This window comes from Neovison vison, chromosome 5 (genome assembly GCF_020171115.1).
Source record: "Neovison vison isolate M4711 chromosome 5, ASM_NN_V1, whole genome shotgun sequence".
Lineage (NCBI taxonomy): Eukaryota > Metazoa > Chordata > Mammalia > Carnivora > Mustelidae > Neogale > Neogale vison.
This window is the reverse complement of record NC_058095.1, coordinates 44745143-44764244: the sequence shown is the minus strand read 5'-3', so window position 1 is coordinate 44764244 and position 19102 is coordinate 44745143. Positions and strand designations below refer to the sequence as shown.

General features: G+C 37.8%; 1 protein-coding gene across 8 annotated transcripts in view; it reads right to left on the bottom strand.

The window, feature by feature from the left end:
* The window catches only part of MBTD1 (mbt domain containing 1), a 67238-nt gene that overhangs the window by 45719 nt on the left and 2417 nt on the right, over window positions 1–19102 (bottom strand). Inside the window, exon 3 of one of the 8 annotated variants that reach the window (XM_044248652.1) lies at window positions 18829–18882. The exons of the other annotated variants lie outside the window; for them this stretch is intronic. The gene's annotated coding sequence lies outside the window, so the exon portion shown is untranslated. The remainder of the gene's footprint in view (window positions 1–18828; window positions 18883–19102) is intronic. 8 annotated transcript variants of the gene reach the window in all.

The window sequence follows — 19102 nt, the reverse complement described above, 5'->3', positions numbered from 1 at the left end:
TCTCTTTCCTCTCCCTCTGTGCCACTCCCGCCCCCCCTCCCACCACACACGTGTGTGTATGCTCTCTTCTCTCTCCGAAATAAATAAATCTTGGGCGCCTGGGTGGCTCAGTAGGTTGAGCAACTGCCTTAGGCTCAGGTCATGATCCTGGCGTCTCAGGATCGAGTCCTAAATTGGGCTCCCTGCTCGGCAGAGAGTCTGCTTCTCCCTGGAACCCTCTCCCCCCTCATGATCTCTTAATCTCTCAATTAAATAAAAATCTTAGGGGCGCCTGGGTGGCTCAGTGGGTTAAAACCTCTGCCTTCGGCTTGGGTCGTAATCCTAGGGTCCTGTGATCGAGCCACATGTCAGGCTCTCTGCTCAGCGGGGAGCCTGTTTCTTCCTTTCTCTTTGCCTGCTTCTCTGCCTACTTGTGATCTCTCTCTCTCTCTGTGTCAAATAAATAAATAAAATCTTAAAGAAAAAAATCTTAAGAAAAAAAGAAAAAGAAATCTGAAAAAAGGAAAATTATTATTAAAAAATGAAGAAAAGAATAAAAAGTCATCAGACGGACCTAAAAAGAATCAAATATAACTTCTATGAATGAAAAATATAACTGCTGTAATGGAAAAAACACCCCCCACCAAAACACCTCAATGGATAGATCAAACATGGCTAAAAAAGAAATAAGGAAATGGAAGATTAAGAAAACAACCAAAACACAGGAAAGAAAAACAGAAATATAAAAAAGAGGTTAAAAGGGCATAAAATGTAAAGATCTAATAAATGTCTAATATGAATTCTCAGAGGAGAGAATATGGAGATGCTGAATGAAAGACTGGTTGAGAATTCTGCAATAACACTAAAAACAAATAGAACACGAGAAAAAGAAAAACACATTTAAACAGATCATAGCATCAGTGCAAAGCACTCAAGATTTAAAAAGGGACCAATCACCACAGTGACTCTTATTCCTTAAAAAGTCCAACCTCAGGCTCATTCAGTACGATCAGCAGCTTAGTGACAGATAGGCAAGGATCACCAATCATTTAAGACAAGCCTCTGAGGGGCACCTGGGTGGCTCAGTGGGTTAAAGGCTCTGCCTTTGGCTCAGGTCATGATCCCAGGGTCCTGGGATCGAGCCCTGCATTGGGCTCTCTGCTCAGCGGGGAGCCTGCTTCCTCCTCTTCCTCTGCCTGCCTCTCTGCCTACTTGTGATCTCTGTCAAATAAATAAATAAAATCTTAAAACAAAAAAAGAGAGAGAGAGAGAGAAACCTCTGAGGGGCACCTGGGTGGTTCAGAGGGTTGGGCATCTGCCTTCGGCTCTGGTCATGTTCCTGGGTCCTGGGATGGAGCCCTGCATTGGGCTCTCTGCTCAGCGGGAAGCCTGCTTCTCCCTCTCCCTCTGCCCCTGCTCCTGGGCTCTCTCGCTCACTTTCTCAAATGAATAGATAAAATCTTAAAACAAAATAAAACAAAGGCCTCTGAGAATGTGAAAGACCAAAACAAATCTTCAGGAAAAAACAACCTATAAGGAAACAGAAGCAATAAAAGGAGCAAAAGACAAAACAAAACAAAACCTTCAAAAATAAAATTAATGGGGCATCTGAGTAGCTCCATTGGTTAAACATCTGCCTTTGGCTCAGGTCATCATGATCCTGAGATCCTGGGACAGAGCCCTCCATCAGGCTCCTTTTCTGTGGGGAGTCGGCTTCTCCCTTTACCCCTACCCCCTGCTCATGCATACGCTCTCTCATAAATAAATTTTAAAAAACTTTAAGAAAAAAATGAAATTCTTCAGGGATGTAAGAACAGAACACCATCCCTGAACAAAATCTTTAAGTATAAAAACAGAAGGGGCAAGATAACCTCTATGTTGTACACCTGAAACCAATGTTAACATTGTGTCAACCACATCCAACTAAAAAAATTAAAGAAAAAAAGAGAAAAGGTAATCTGGTGGAAAAAAAGATAGTCTTTTCAACAAAATGTGCTGGATTGAATAGATTATGAAATTAAATACATGATGAAATAAAAAAACTAAATAGATTACGAAATTAAAAAAACAAAAAGAAAACCCAATTCTTACCTATACTTCACATTATCTACAAAAATTAACTCAAAATGGATCACCAACCTAAAAGAACTGAAACTATAAAACTTCTAGAAAAAAAAAATGGAAAGAATCTTCATGACCTTAGGTAGGCATAAAATTTTTAGATATGACATCGGAAGTATGATACATAAATGAAAAATGTTGACAATTTGGACTTTATCAAAATTAAAAACTGGTCTTTGAAATATACTATTAAGAGAATAAGGCAAGACACAGACTGGAGAATAGTTATTTGCAAATCACATGTCTGATAAAGGATTGGTATCTAGGATATACCAAGAATTACCCAAACTCAACAACTGAAACAGTCCAATTAAAAAAACAGATACAACACAATAATAAACTACTCACAGATACATGGAAGGAAAACAAAGTCAGGAAAAGATGCTCAAGAGCACTGGTCATTAGGAAAATGCAAATTAAAACCACGAGACCCTCTTGTACATCTATTAGATTGCTCCAAATTAAAAACAAAAACAAAAATACCAACCCTCTATGGTCTATGCAGCAAACAGAACTCTCAAACACTGCAGATGGGAAAGTAAAATAGTACAAAAGTATTTTGTAAAAGAGGCAGTTTGTTAAAATGTTAAATATATGCCACCTATCACCCATTTCGTTCCTATTTACCGAAAATAAATGAAAAGATACATCCACACAGACATGTGTCTGTGTGTGTACACACATACATGAATGGTCATACTGGCTCAAAATTGGAAACAATCCAAATATCAACAGGCGAATGAGTAAACAAATTATGGCATATCCACACAGTGATTCCATATTGCTGCTCAGCAATAAAAAGGAATGAGCTGATACACATGACATGGATGAGTCTCAAAATAATTACACTGAGCGAAAAACCAGACAAGAGCACATGCTGTAGGACTCCATTTATATAAAACTTAAGAAAATGTGAACTATTTTTGCATTTCCTTCATTTTTACTTAATGTTCTATTTCTTTTCCAAGCCTCAAGTAACATTTAGTTGCCGTGTCCCCTAAAGCTCCTTTTGGCTGTGACAATTTTCCAGGTTTTCCTTTCCTGGTTTTTGATGACCTTGAAGGTTTTGAGGAGTCCCTGGTCAGGTATTTTGTTCAATGATCCTCTCCTGAGATTTGTCTCATGGTTTCCCCAGGATTAGGCCAGGGTGGTTTTTTGGAAAAAAGATCTGCGGTACTGAGAAGTACCCTTTTCATCAAATCATATAAGGAAACCTACTACTAACATGACTTACCCCTGTTGGTATTGACCTTGATCACCTCTACCTGAAGCCGTATTTTTCAGGTTTTTTTGTTATAAAATTACTCCTAACCCCTCTACACACTATACTTTTCAGAAGTAACTTTGTGAAATCTACACTTGTGAAGTGGGGAGTTAGGTTCCCTCTCCTTGACAGCTGTGCATCCACACAAATAATACGGAGTTCTTCCACACAGATTTCCTCCTTTCAGGTTTATGTGAGGTTTTCTCTCCTGTTGTACGTCTCCAGTTGACAATGTCTCTCAGGGTAGCAAAGTCAGGTGATGGGATTTCCACCTGCGTCTTATCAGTGATGAGAAGTTTGAAGACCTGGTCTAGGTGTGGTCTGGTTTTCCACTGCAGCCCTATTTTCCCTCTTTTAATAAGCAATCTATGGAGAGACACTTATATAGTCTATACAAATGCTGTTCATCCAAATTTCACTGCAGATGTAGCATCCAAAGAGGATCTTGCCCAGTCTATAACTGGGATTTGCCAGCCTCAGAATTTCTTCCATATTCTTAGTTGGCATTCTTCTGTAGGGAAGATCCTTCTTTTTTTCTCTTATTATGGGTATTCACTCATGAATTCCTACTTTTCAGTGGCCTATAATTCATTATAGTCCTTAGTTTTCTGGAGCTCCAACTGTTCCAGATTTAGCCAATGGGAGCCCATCCAACTGAGTCATGTCATTCTGACAGGCCTGTATCATTGTTTGAGCAACTCCTTACTTTCTGGCATAACAAGATATTCCAGGTTTATCTGACACTCATTTTCCTGTCCCAACCCTAGAATCAACCATTTCTTCAGAGAGCCCCAGTTTCTTTTAGTGGGGGCTATCGGAAATAAAGATGTGGGTACTCCATGTGCTCAGCACTATTGAAGTCTGTGTCTCTGGGTCCTTCAGTAGATGGAACTGGAATATATACATACATGTATGCTATCTTAGGAAATCACGAGTTCACAATTTTTAATCCAATTCCAATCCATCCTTTAGGGCTTTCCCTTATCTTCCCACATCTGTATTTGGAGCTCTCATCCTCCACAGTGAAAACCCTGGCTTCCACCCAAATTACACGTACTCATTTGCTCAATCCTTCCATACATTTTCGTAGATGCAGGATTACATCCATACTGCTGCGAAAAACAAACTTACGAGTCCAGAATTTCTTTGTAGTCCCATCTCCTTAAATTAATGGTCAGAGTATTGAGTTTAAGAGTTGCTTGGATTGTTTATTTCTCCCTCCTTTACTGTGGTTATGTTACTGATTTGAAATAAACTGAGTTTGGTTTTTAGTCTTCCCTGCCATCCTTACTGAAATAATTTCATTTCTGGGGCCTGTCTAAAACACTGTTCTGCTTCCAAATATAAAGAACTATAAGAAGTTCCAACTTGGAAAAAATCTCCTGCCTAACCATCCACCTTTGCAGGCAAGTAACTAATTTTATTGCTTTCTGGTTCACCCTTCTTGTATGTGTATATTTTGAAAAGGTAAATAGGTGTATTTATTTTCTTCTTCTTTCTTACAGAAAAGGCCACACACTAAATTTCTGTCCTTGGCTTTTAGCAATTCAGAAATATATCCTAGAAATTGTTCCATTTCAGTGCATAGACATCTTCATTTTTTTTCCAGCGGTACAGTACTCTGCTGTGTGTGTGTTTACTCAATCAATCTCCTCTGGACAGACAAAACATCAGTGTTTTGCTATTACAAGCATTGCCTCAATGAACAAACTTACGCATTTATGTATACATATAAATTTATTGCCAGAGGTAAACTTTCAGAGTATATTCTTTGGGTAGAAGAGTGAATGCGCATATAATTTATTTAGGTATTACCAAATTTTCCTCCATAGAAATTTTACCATTTTGCATTTGCATAAGCAACAGTGAGATTATTTCTGCCAATGTGACAGATGAAAAATGGTATGTTAGTGTAGTTTTTTTTTTTTTTTTTAAACTTTCTACTTGGAACAAACTTCAAATTTCTAGGGAAGCTGGACAATAGTACAATGAAATCCTGTGTACTCCACTGAGATTTGCTAATTATTAACATTTTGCCTCATTTGTTTTATTCTTCTCTCTAAATACATAGACATTTTGCTAAGCCGTTTGAGAGTAAGGTGTATAATTAATATCTATTTGTCCACCCCAAATTCAGTACGAATTTTCTAAAAATAAAATTGTTCTCTCATAACTACCACAGAGTTAGCAGTTTCAAGAAATTTAACATTAATGTGATACTCTCCCCCAATTTACCATCCATAGTCCAATGGACCAATAATGTCCTTATATAGCCTTTTTCCATTCCATCCAGGATGCCATGTCCTATTTGTGTCCTTAGCTTCTTTTAATCTGGAAGATTACTTCTGAATAATGCAGGCTCTCTCTCCACCTTCCTAATAGAATGTTTCTCATTTGATGCTCCTCCTGTTTTCGCATTAGATCAAGTTATATCCCCATAATGCTATATAAGTGAGATAACCTTCTCAGCACATTATATCCAGAGGCATAAGATAACTATGCGGCCCTCTCTGCTGGTGTTAATTTTAATCATTATTTCAAGATGCTTTCCAGTTTTCCACTGTACACTTACTATATTTCTCTTTACAACTAATGAGAAATCTTGCAGACATATTTTAAAATGTGCAAATATTGTTTCTCATTGAAATCTCACTCCACCCCACCCCTAAAGTTAGCATCCAGTAACTCCTGCCAAACCAAACATTACTATGATGGCTACAAAATAGTTTTTTAATTCTAGTACTCTTTTACCAGTCAGCACAAAATTCTTCCACCATCCTCATGTATTTGCCTACCTATCTACTTTTATTATCAGTATGAATTCACACCTCTTTTTCACCCCAATGGTTTATAATCCATCACTGTCCTCAATTATTTTGGGGCTCAAATCACCCCATATTCAGCTACTTGGATTCCCTCAAACTGGCTGCTACATCCCTGTGACATGCTCCCATCATTACCTATTAAGTGTTGACTTACTTTCTGGCATATCAAGATATCCCAGGATCATTTTCTATCTACATTGTTCAACCATTTCTCCAAGGAGCTCTCATTCTTTTCAGTGAGGAATGGTATTAAAAACCAACATGTGCTCACTATTGTTTTACACAGAGCCATTTTTTATTTTTTGTATATTGATGCAATGTGTGTTCTTTTTTTTTTTAATTTTATTTATTTATTTGACAGACAGATATCACAAGTAGGCAGAGAGGCAGGCAGAGGGAGAGAGGGAAGCAGACTTCCTGCTGAGCGGAGAGCCCAATGCGGGGCTTGATCCCAGGACCCTGGGATCATGACCTGAGCCGAAGGCAGAGGCTTTAACCCACTGAGCCACCCAGGCGCCCCACAATGTGTGTTCTTTTGTTCTTTTTTCTTTAGGGTTTTTAGTCTCTTAGGTTTTTTTTTTTTTTTTTTTTTTAAATTTAAAGATTTTATTTATTTATTTGACAGAGAGAGGTCACAAGTAGGCAGAGAGGCAGGAAGAGAGAGAGAGGGAGAAGCAGGCTCCCTGCGGGGCAGAGAACCCGATGCGGGACTCGATCCCAGGACTCTGAGTTTTTTTTTTTCCCCAAAGTTCTGTGTATTTAGGAACTTTGTAATATATAGGAAGTTTTGATTTTGCTTATAAAGTTGTCATGTAATTAATATTTTAAAAGTAGTAAAAATTTATCAGTATTTCTTTATTATAACTTGATTTTGACTCACTGAAAACTTTTCCTTATAACCACTGTATAGAAAAAAGTTCGCCGATATTTTGCTGTCTGTACATTTTTTAATATGTAGATCTCTGATCCACTTGGGAGTTTCTTCTTATGCATGGTGTGAAGAACTGACCTACGTCATCTTTTCCTAAGTAGCTGTCTAATGCTGCCATGTTATTAAAATGTCCCTTTTGGGGGCGCCTTGGTGGCTCAGTGGGTTAAAGCCTCTGCCTTCAGCTCAGGTCATGATCCTCAGGGTCCTGGGATGGAGCCCCGCATCCCGCTCTCTGCTCAGCAGGGAGCCTGATTCCCCTTCTCTCTCTGCCTGCCTCTCTGCCTACTTGTGATCTCTGTCAAAATAAATGAATAAAATCTTTGGGAAAAAAATGTCCCTTTTGTTTTAGTGATTTGAAATACCACTTCAATAAAGCACTAGGTTTCCATATGTAGCTGTGTCCATATCTGGACTTAACAGTGTTTTACTGGTCTACTCATGTGCCAGTATCTTGCTTTTCAAATTATAGAGGCTTCCTAATATATTTCGGTATTTGGTAGGGCTATACTCCACTCAGAGATCTCCCCACTTAATGTTTTGATATTCTTGCATGTTTATTTTTCCAAATGAACTCTAGTATTAACTAGTTTAGTTCTACACCAAAAATCGTTGATATTGGGCGCCTGGGTGGTTCTGTTGGTTGAGCAGCTGCCTTTGGCTCAGGTCATGATCCTGGACTTCCAGGATCGAGTCCCGCATCGGGCTCCCAGCTCCTTGGGGTGTCTGCTTCTCCCTCTGACCTTTTCCTCTCTCATGTTCTCTCTCACTCATTCTCTCTCAAATAAATAAATAAAAACCTTTAAAAAAATCATTGATATTATTAGGATCTCATTAAATTTATTAAATCAGGAAGAAAGTGACCTCATGAGGTTGAGGTCTTAACCAAAAACAAGGAATGTTTCCCCAATTGTATACTGTGTCTTTAAGAAATGTTTTATAGTTTGCTTTATGTAGATTTTCATTGTTAAAACCAAATTCTTAGGAACTTTTTTTTTTTTGCTTTATAAAAGGAATTTTCTCTCATTGTATTGTGTAACTGGTTACTGAGTACATGAAGATTTATTTTATAACCTTCAATCTTGCTAAATTACTTTGAAATAGTTTTGTCATTGCTTTTCTGGGGCTTTCCAGATGAACTATCATGTCATCTGCAAAGAGACTTTTATTTCTTTTCCCATTACTTTGCCTACAATTGTTTTCTCTTTCCTAGCTGCACTTTTTCGTATCTGTAGTACAATGTTATATACCAGAGACAATGCATATCCTTACTTTGTTTCTGATTTTAGTGTTTATCTTAAGATGCTGGCCTTAGGATTTAGGTGAATGTATGCATATATGTGTGCATGTGTACTTATGAAAATCATGTTAAGGATCTATCCATTCCCATTTTCTTAAAGGAGTAGGTGCTGAATTTTCCCACAGACTTTTTCAGCAACTATAAAGAGAATGATTTTTCTCCTTAGATCCATTAATATGGTGAACTGTATCAAGTATTCCAAATACTGAATCATCCTTGTATTCCTACTATAAACCTCACTTCATCATGATATATATATATATATATATATATATATATATATATATGTGTGTGTGTGTGTATATATATATTTATTTATTTAACAGGCAGAGATGACAAGCAGGTGGAGAGGCAGGCAGAGAGAGAGGGGGAGAGGAAGCAGGCTCCCCGCTGAGCAGAGAGCCCAATGCGGGGCTCGATCCCAGGACCCTGGGACCACGACCTGAGCCGAAGGCAGAGGCTTTAACCCACTGAGCCACCCAGGCGCCCCATGATATATTTCTTGACGTAGTGTTAAAGATTGCACAATATTTAGGATACTGCACTGATATTCATAAATAGATCTCTAATATTCTGTATACTTTTCGTACCATCTTTAACAGGTTTAGAAATTGCCATTACTCTTGCTTCATAAAAATTGGAAAGTCTGGGGCGCCTGGGTGGCTTGGTGGGTTCGGCCTCTGCCTTTGGCTCGGGTTGTGATCTCCTGGGATTGAGCCCCACATCGGGCTCTCTGCTCAGCAGGGGGCTTGCCCCCCCCCCCCGGGCCTCTCTACCTACTTGTGATCTCTCTGTCAAATAAATAAATAAATAAATAAATTGGAAAGTCTGTAAAAAAGAAAATTGAAAGTTTTCCTGCATTTTCTATGTTGTGAAGTAATTGATGTAGTGTTTGGAATGTATGGCCTCTAAAGGTTTTACAGAATTCCTTTGTGAAATCACATAGGTTTGGTGTTTTGTGGGCTAGCTCCTTGATAAACGTTTCTTCCATTAAGTTGAAAATAATTTAAAAAAATTTTGATTTTTTGAGACGGAGACTGAGCATGTGTACACAGAGGGTAGGGGAGGGGCGTGAGGCAGAGAGAGAATTTTAGGCAGGATCCATGCCCAGCGTGGAGCCCAAAGTGGGTCCTGAACTCACGACCCTGAGATCAAGACCTGTACACTTAACTGAGATTGAGAATTGTACACTTAACTGAGTCACCCTGGCATTCCAAGTTTTTAAAAAAATCTCTAATGAGGTTTTCTTAAACTGTATTTTCCTAAGAATCCATTTCATCTAAGTTTTCAAATTTATTTGTCTAAGTGTGTAAAATGGTTGCGTATGAATTTCTCCATTTCTTCTGTATCAAGTTCTTTTTCCTTTGTCATTTATTTTGTATATTTTGGGCTTTCTCTTCCTCCTTGATTAAACTAGCGAGTAGCTTACCAGTTTTATGGATTTCCCCCTAAAGGTCCAGGACTGATTCATCAATTTGGTGTATAGATTTTCTGTTAACTCATATATTTCTAATTTTATCTTTAGTTTTCTGTGTTGTTGTTGGTTTTTTTTTTCTTTTGGTTTACTTTGTGGTTCTTTTTTCATTTCTGAGTTGGGATTTATTAATTAATATTATTACTATTACTTTTACTGTAATAAAGTAACCAGATTAGGTCCAAGATGAAGTTGTTCAGGCTAAGCCACCTCAGCAAACCAAGATTTAGTACTTTGGTTTCAGCATTGCCAATCCTGCTTTCATATTATTTCTATTTGCTTTGTTGATCTTTGTCCGTCTTTTTAACCGTTTTAAGGGCCTCTTATATTAAAGTTGGATTCTGATTTTGTTCCTTCTTTTATTTTTATTGAAATATAATTGACATATAATAATAGTTTATTGGATTTTGATTTTTGAGCCAATCTGAAAATCTTTTTATTGGTGAGAGAATCCTCACTGATGTGACTGATAGGTTTGACTTCAATTCTGTCATATTATTTTGTTATAATTACCGTGGGCATCATGATTCTCTATGATGGTTTTCTTTGGCCTTTTAAACATTTCAGTGTTTTTTTTAATTTTTTTAAAGATTTTATTTATTCATTTGACAGAGAGAGATTACAAGTAGGCAGAGAGGCAGGCAGAGAGAGAGAGAGGAGGAAGCAGGCTCCCTGCAGAGCAGAGAGCCCGATGCGGGACTCGATCCCAGGATCCCGAGATCATGACCCGAGCCGAAGGCAGCGGCTCAACCCGCTGAGCCACCCAGGCGCCCCCATTTCAGTGTTTCTAAAGGTTTGTATTTTTTTTTTTCTAAAGCTCACCTTTAAATCTTTTGTTTCCATATATCATTTTCCTTAGCTAATCTTTGCTTTTAGTTTCACATGAGTCCCTTGTGATAACTAATCTATAATTATTAGTCTTAGTTCTTTTCCTTTCCCCTCCCACATTTTTTAGCTGCCCTTTCTACTTTGTCAGAACCTGTAACATTTATGTACTATTCTACTTATGTCCCTATTCCTAATTTTAACCTTAGTGCAAATACACATGCAATCACTATCCATCTTTTTTGCAGAAAATTTCCCATACGGTTTCCTCAGGAAGGGCTAGTGAGTGCAGTATTCCCTGAATTCTTGGCATGTTTAAAGCCTTTTCTATTGTCTTAACCCTTGAAAAACAGCTGAGCGGATATAAAAAATCTTTGCTTAGCATTTTCTTTCCTTATGCTACTCCACTATTGTCTTGCTTTGTATGTTGCTTTTGAGAAATCGAGTACCAGTCCACTTCCCCGGCCTTTTTTTAATGTACTTCATCTTTCACCTGGAAGCCTGGAGAATTTTTCGGTATCTTTAAAGTCCTACAGCTTTACTGGAATGTATCCTGCAGTTTACCTTCTGGTATGAACTTCTGATATAGAGATTCAGATCTTCATTTCCAGAAAGCTTTCTTGGATATTATGGCTTTACTATTCTTCCTTCTTGAGAGGCAACAACTACACATTAGACTTTTTGGACCCATCTTCCACTTAAAATGTCAACTAAAAAATAATCTCATTTTCATTCTCTTGACCGTCCTCCTGCTGCTCTTCCATGTCATTTATTACATCTGCATTTTAATCTGTTTGGTATGAACCTTACAACTTAGTCTTCAGTTCTGATACGTGTTTTTCTGATTTTTTTTTTTTAAAGATTTTTATTTATTTGTTTGACACACAGAGAGAGAAGTCACAAGTAGGCAGACAGGCAGGCAGAGAGAAAGGGGGAAGTAGGCTCTCTGCTGAGCAGAGAGCCTGACGTGGGATCCGATCCCAGAACCCTGAGATCATGACCCGAGCCGAAGGCAGAGGCTTAACCCACTGAGCCACCCAGGTGCCCCCTGTTTTTCTGAGTTTAATATACTCTGATCTTTTCCCTGTTTCTTGCTGTTTCTGTTCTTAGTTTTAGATTTCTGACTCAAGGTTTTCTTTTTTTCCCCATATCCCCAAACAATGTTTTTTTTTTTTTTTTTTTTTTTTTATTTTATTTATTTGAGAGAGAGAGACAGTGAGAGAGAGCATGAGCGAGGAGAAGGTCAGAGGGAGAAGCAGACTCCCCATGGAGCTGGGAGCCTGATGTGGGACTCGATCCCGGGACTCCAGGATCACGCCCTGAGCCGGAGGCAGTCGTTTAACCAACTGCGCCACCCAGGCGTCCCCCCAAACAATGGTTTGAGGACATTTTATTTCATTTTGAGTGTTGTGTCAATTTTCTTCTGCCTTATGTTTTTTGGGTGGTGAAGGGGAAGATTTTCGCCAGTTGAGATGTTCTGATTCACATTTTTTCTTGCAGTAATCATTCCTATGTATTCTGTCTACATGTAGTCCATTCATTCCTATTGCCATTCATTTCACGGTCAAGTTCCTGGTTCAAGAACAATCCTAAGTTGACTTTCTCTTTCTTTTTCTGAAAGAGTATTAATTTCTCCTCTTCCCTCTTTCTCTTCACTGCCATGTGTCCACCCCTTCCCTATAAAGTACTGCTTGTAACTGAAGTTACCGATTCTGGGCACTGCTAACTTTCAAGCCCCTAGCTGTGGCTAAAGGGGCAAACTACCAAATTTCAAAGCTGTGTTCAATACTTTGGACCTCAGTGGCGGATTCTCTTTTGGACGTGATATTCTGGGCTACATCGAAGTCTTGCATGGCCCTAAATTCTATCAGTGAACCTGTTAAGCCTTCTCTCTCTTCCTCTTCATGTCCACAGGATTGGGAAGAAGTTCTTGGAATCTGATTTATATCTCTATTTAGAGGTAATCTGAAGGTCGTGGTAACCTGTTTCTTAATAATGCTGAAACCTGATGTGTGATGGATATGCACTCTCTGTTGGCTTTAAAGGTTTACAGAAAGGTGGATGGGAAAATAGGATCAGGCTGCTGCCACTGTTCTCCAAAACTGTTAAGTCTACACACACATATTTAAGTATTACTATCTTAGAAACATTGGTTTTCCCATTTTCTGAAACACTTTACCTATCATTATTAGATTCACTTTTTGTATCACCTAACAGTTTCCTAGAGTAAGTCGTCTACATTTTCATCTAATTTGGTTCAGAAACACATTTTGCTCTATGGGAGTTTTTTTCATAAATCCCATAATAGTGTCTTACTGGACTATTTTTGCTAGTGATTTGTAAAAGGTCTCTTATGATTAATATAACTAATATTTGTAGGATGCTCAGTATGTGCTAGGCACATTCTAAGCACTTAATGTATGGTAATGTATTTATTTATTTTTTTAAAAGATTTTATTTATTTATTTGACAGAGAGAGATCACAAGTAGGCAGAGAGGCAGGCAGAGAGAGAGGAAGGGAAGCAGGACCCCTGCTGAGAAGAGAGCCCGACGTGGGACTCGATCCCAGGACCCTGAGATCATGACCTGAGCCGAAGGCAGCAGCTTAACCCATTGAGCCACCCAGGCGCCCTATGGTAATGTATTTAAATCCTCACAATTATTTTTACTCCCATTTTATAGATGAGGAAGCAGAGGCTTAAATAGGCTAAGCAACTTGTCCAAGGTCATACAACTAAAATGAATACTAGCAATATGAGTCAAGAAAATAATCTTAGATCTATGTTTAATTTCAACCTTTCTCTTTTTTTCCTTAATTATTTTTCTGTCAGCTACCTTCTATAAGCATAGGTAATAAGGATCAAATAAAACTATTTCAAGCAATGTGCCTTTTTGAACACTTTGCTCTTCAAAATAAAAGTGAAAAATCATGTTAGGTGACTATTTAAGATCTTGAGTAGATGATGATGGGATGATTGGAGGAGAAAAAACCTCACCTAATATTTGCGTATATATGGTATGGGCATATATGGACCACAGAGAAAGTCAAAATTCCTAGGATTCATATGCTGAGTGATGTATGCCTAATATTTAGAATTATAGAGATATATTCTAGGTGAAAAAACTGCAAGAATTATAAGTACTTGTTTTATGAGGGATGTATAGGGAAGAGAAAGAGACTGCTGCAAAGGATCCTGTTTGGGGGGCACTTTTACCATTGTTAAACATTGTACTATCGGGCGCCTGGGTGGCTCAGTGGGTTAAGCCCCTGCCTTTGGCTCAGGTCGCGATCCCAGGGTCCTGGGATAGAGCCCCGCATCGGGCTCTCTGCTCAGCAGGGAGCCTGCTTCCCCCCGCCCCGCCCCCGCCTGCCTCTCTGCCTACTTCTGATCTCTGTCAAATAAATAAATAAAAATCTTAAAAAAAAAAAAAACCAAACAAACCCCAAAACATTGTACTATTAAGTACATTTATTATTTTTATAAAAACAAAGGTCAATTTCTACAAAGCACAAATTACCTTCCTAAAATTCATTAAGCTGATAAAGATGGAGAGATTGATGATATCTGGCATATCTTGTATGATATGTATGTATGATCAAATATAAGTGTGAAATAGCCCAGATATTGATAGGAAGGAAAACTTATGCCATCTTTTTGGAATGCAATCTGACATTGTTTGTGAAATCTTTAAAAAAAAAAAAAAAAAGGAGTATGCCTTTTGAACATGTAATTCTACTTTTTCAAATCTGTCCTTCAGAAATACTCACAGGACACAAAAATCTATATGGAAAGATGTTTCTTAAAGCAATAACTTAATAGTGAGAAACTGGAGGCCATCTAACCACCAGTAGGGTAATGATTAGTAACAGGCAAGATACTGAGGGCAAAAAATAAATCGCAAAATAGAAATGGCATGACTCACTTTCTATTAAAAGAAACAACGTATGCTGTATACGCACAGACTAATGTATCTATGTTCACATATGCATTTAGGAAGATCCTAGAAGGAGCAGCTAAGCTATTAACAGGCTGACAATGGAATAAGAGGATGATTTTAACTTTTCTATGGTTTTCATTTTCTTTTTTTAAACAGCAAATGTGTAGTACTTCTATAGTGAAAAAATAAAAAGGTTTTCATAGTGACAAAATGTAAGGAAGAGTCACAGATCACAGTTAAATTTCATTTCCCTACTGTAATTATCACCCTGATGAACCTTCCACCCTATAAAATCTACAAAGGAGTTGAAAGGTAAAACTTCAACAAAATTTTACAAAAAATATTTGAGATTCTAAATGCAAGTACAAATAAATATACAACAAAGTAATAAGAGCATAATTTCAACATGAATAAACTCATCATTAAGTTAATCAACCCTCCATTATCCAAACCAATAGGGTTCAGTAGCCCACATAATTTCCCAGGATTTTGTCATGAAGTGTCCTAAACCCTTGAATTTGGGAAGGTTCTATGTGTGAACTCACAAAGTTAAAACTAAGAAATTAAGGGATCTATGATACCTGGACTCAGTACGAGCTAGAGAGCTATTTAGCTCTTGCTGGTTTTTGTCATTCTACCATCAGGATGAAAAGCAGTCCTGGCATGGCGATACAACTCACAGGCCTTAAGAGAAATGCTTTTCTTCTTTCCCAGCTTACTAGTAGGAGGATGGTAAATGGTGAGGACTTGAGATTACTGGGTTTTTGTTTTCCACAAGACCAATGTGAAAGAATAAATTCATGTCAATGATAGAATCAAGAGAAAACTGACAACAGTAATATACTAAATAACTACCTTGAAGAAACTGAAAAGTAACCAGGGAATGACAGGAGAGGACAATATTCTACACAACAGTATTCTATAGCTTAAAGCAACAGTGGGCAAAAGGAAGGTTTTCTTGGATATACAAGAAATACACATTTCTGTCTGGGTTCAAGTTCTGGTTCCATCACTCCACACTATGACTTTGGATGTAACAATTACTTGGGTATCAGTTTCCCCTCTCTTCTAAATAAGGAAAACATCACATACCACAACAGGAATGATGTCTGATAAAATAACTAACATAAATGGGCTTTCAGTTTTTCAGAAAAAAGCTATGAATCCTTAATTATGAACCTAAGAGCTAATTAAAAAAAGATGACCGCATCAAAATTAAGTCTGAAAAGCAGTAGCTGAGAGGGACTTTAAGATCATCATTAGCTATCTTCTCTACCATAAATAACAGAATTCGTGCTAAAGCTGGGGCTGTAGTGCAAACGCAGGCTCAGCAATCAAATGAGTTCATTTGTTAGTATGTGAACACAGCAAAAAATAAGTTAATCAGATTTGATATAACCTAAAAACACTGACCTAAGGTGATGATATTCTCTTGGTGTTTATCTTTTTTTTTTTTTTTTTAAGATTTTATTTATTTATTTGTCAGAGAGAGAGAGAAGGCAGAGAGGCAGGCAGAAAGAGAGGAGGAAGCAGGCTCCCCGCTGAGCAGAGAGCCCAATGCGGGGCTGGATCCCAGGACCCTGAGATCATGACCTGAGCCGAAGGCAGAGGCTTAACCTTAACCCACTGAGCCACCCAGGTGTCTATGGTGTTTATCTTTTGAAAATATATTTGGAGCTGGTCGTGTAAAAGATACACTTTCACTGGATAATAATAACCATGGGGTATTAATAATGAAAAAATTAAAAATAGGGTTAAACACATGTGTGTACAGGAGGAGGTTATTTGCAACCAACTAACTGAAGTTTTGAAAATTAAAAGTAAAACAATGGGCTATATCATCCAATATTTATTGAGCAATACAGACAGATCATTATGCTAAGCAACAGAAATACAACAAAGTGTTAGATTTACTGTACATGTCCTCGACACAGATTACAAACTCTAGTTGGGGGGAACAAGAAATTACTAAATTAGGGGCACCTGGGTGGCGCAGTGGGTTAGGCCTCTGCCTTCGGCTCGAGTCATGATCTCAGGGTCCTGGGAATGAGCCCGACATCGGGCTCTCTGCTCAGCGGGCAGCCTGCTTCCGGCCCCCTCTCTCTGCCTGCTTGTGTATCTCTCTGTGACAAATGAATACATAAAAATCTTAAAAAAAAAAAAAAATTACTAAATTAAGTGAGTTACTGTATGGGACCTATTCCATAAGAAGTAGTAACAGGTTAGTTGTGAAAAAGGGAAAAGAAAAAGGGATTTTGAGAAGACATCTTGATACTTTACAGCCGCTCGCAATTTCTTGTATGCTGGTTATCACATCTGATTGGCTTACAGAAACCCTGGGAATTGAAGCTCAATCCAGAGTTAGGTGAGAAAGATGACGCCTGAAGAGGTTACAAAATTTACTTAAGATCAGAGGTCAGGAGGTGGCAGAGAGAGAGCCTGGCCAGTTTGCCAACTTTGTCCAGAGCTTATTTCCACTACATTACATTTTAAGTCATCAATACTAAAGTGAGAACTGGAGTACCTCCCTAAGCAATCTGATAAAAACTTTGTCAGGCATGCATCTATAGGCCCCACTATACACCTACTGAATGATAATCACCGGGAGAGAGGTTTTGTATGGTTACAAGAGCCCCAAGAGGTTGTTTTAATGAGTAGTTAAGTATGGAAAACGCTCTTGTATATCTGCCATGTCCAACATTGCAGACCTATGGCTATTTAAATTTACACCAGTTAAATCAAACGGAAAAACCGGGTCTTTCTGTTGTACTAGCTACCTTTTAAGTGTCCAACAGCCATGTGTAGCTAGCTAGTGGCTGCCACACTGGATAACACACACGTAAGACATTCCTATCACCATACAAAGCTCTATCGGACAATGCTGTTTCTAGACCAGCCCTTCAACTATGAGGATGAGAAAATGAGGCCCAGGATCTCATCTGACAAGTACTATGAAGCTAGTCAGTGGCAGAACTGAAACACTATCTTAGTCTGCCAGTACCTCTCTTACTGTATCATCTCATCCCACCTCAATCAGGCTTTTTCATATGGGAATTATTTCCTTTCCTATTTCCAGCAAAGTAAGATGCAAAAGTCTAAGAGAGTATGTGTGTGTATCTTTAAAAAAAAAAAAAAAAGTCATTAAAATGATTAAATGTATAAAAAAAAAAAAAGGATTAAATGTAAACTGGGATGCTTGGATGCCTCAGGTCATGATCTCAGGGTCGTGGGATCTAACCCCACATTGGGCTCTCTGCTCAGCCGGGGGCCTGCTTCCCCTTCTCTTTCTCTCTCTGCCTACTTGTGATCTCTGTCTGTCAAATAAATAAATAAAAATCTAAAAAAAAAAAAATGATTAAATGTAAACCAATCTGCAATTTTTGCACAAAACTAAAGGTAGTGTTGGACAGTTACCAATACCCTAGTGTTAAGAGGCATATTTTATCTTGCTTATTTTAATTCCTTCCTCTTCTACTGACCTCATGTTTTTATCTTTCTCTTGAATCGAAACCCTGAAATTAATGTTCATTTTAACTGGCTTAACCTTAATATTTAAATGTGAAAAGGTTACATCTTATTCAGCAAACATTTTAAAGATGAAAACTGAGAAAGAGCAACCAAAAAATAGTGAAGACTAATTTTAGAATGTGATCACTCAAACCACTGAGCACTCCTGGCTTTCAGTAATCTAGCGGTTTTGTATTTATGACATTAATATGTTGTTTTCACTTGTAATCTACAGCTCTACCCTCTTTTGACTATTATATTTTCAACAATTTGAGGGCCTAGAAGCATCTGTGTAGGAAGGTTTAGACTCTAACTAGGACAACATATAACCAGTCACAAAAAATTCAACAGTGTCTTCTTTAAAAATAAAACCAGTTGTTCCTGTCTAGTATGATCAGAATGCAAATGTCTCCAAAGTCAGTCAGCTTAAGTCATGACAGTTCATGTTTAAAGTGAGCAGGAAAATAACTTGGAACTCCATGGTAATTAGAACTTTAAAGACAGAATTACACAGCTCTATCAGTTTTTTTTCTATACCTACTATTAATTTCCATGTTAAATTCTAGTCACTAGATTAAGATGAAACTGACATCAAACTCTATAAAATTAAAACCGGATTGTTGAAAAACATGGCCCAACATAAGATACTTATGAACAAATACTTACTCAAGACAGTTTTGCTGTAATTTGCAAGGCAGCCAGAAACCCTGAGATGGGGTTCTATATAAATAGAAGGTACTTGTTATTCAGAGAAAGAAATGGTGCAAAAAAACAAAACAAACAAACAAAAAAACCCAAAAAACAAAAACACCAAAAAACCACAAAAAACCAGCTATTTTCTTTCTAAACACTCACTGGTGTTGAGGAAACAAAAAAATAGAGTCTAAGTATGGTAGAGCAGAACAAGAGTCTCAAGTCATGACAGGAGGAAAGAGAAAAA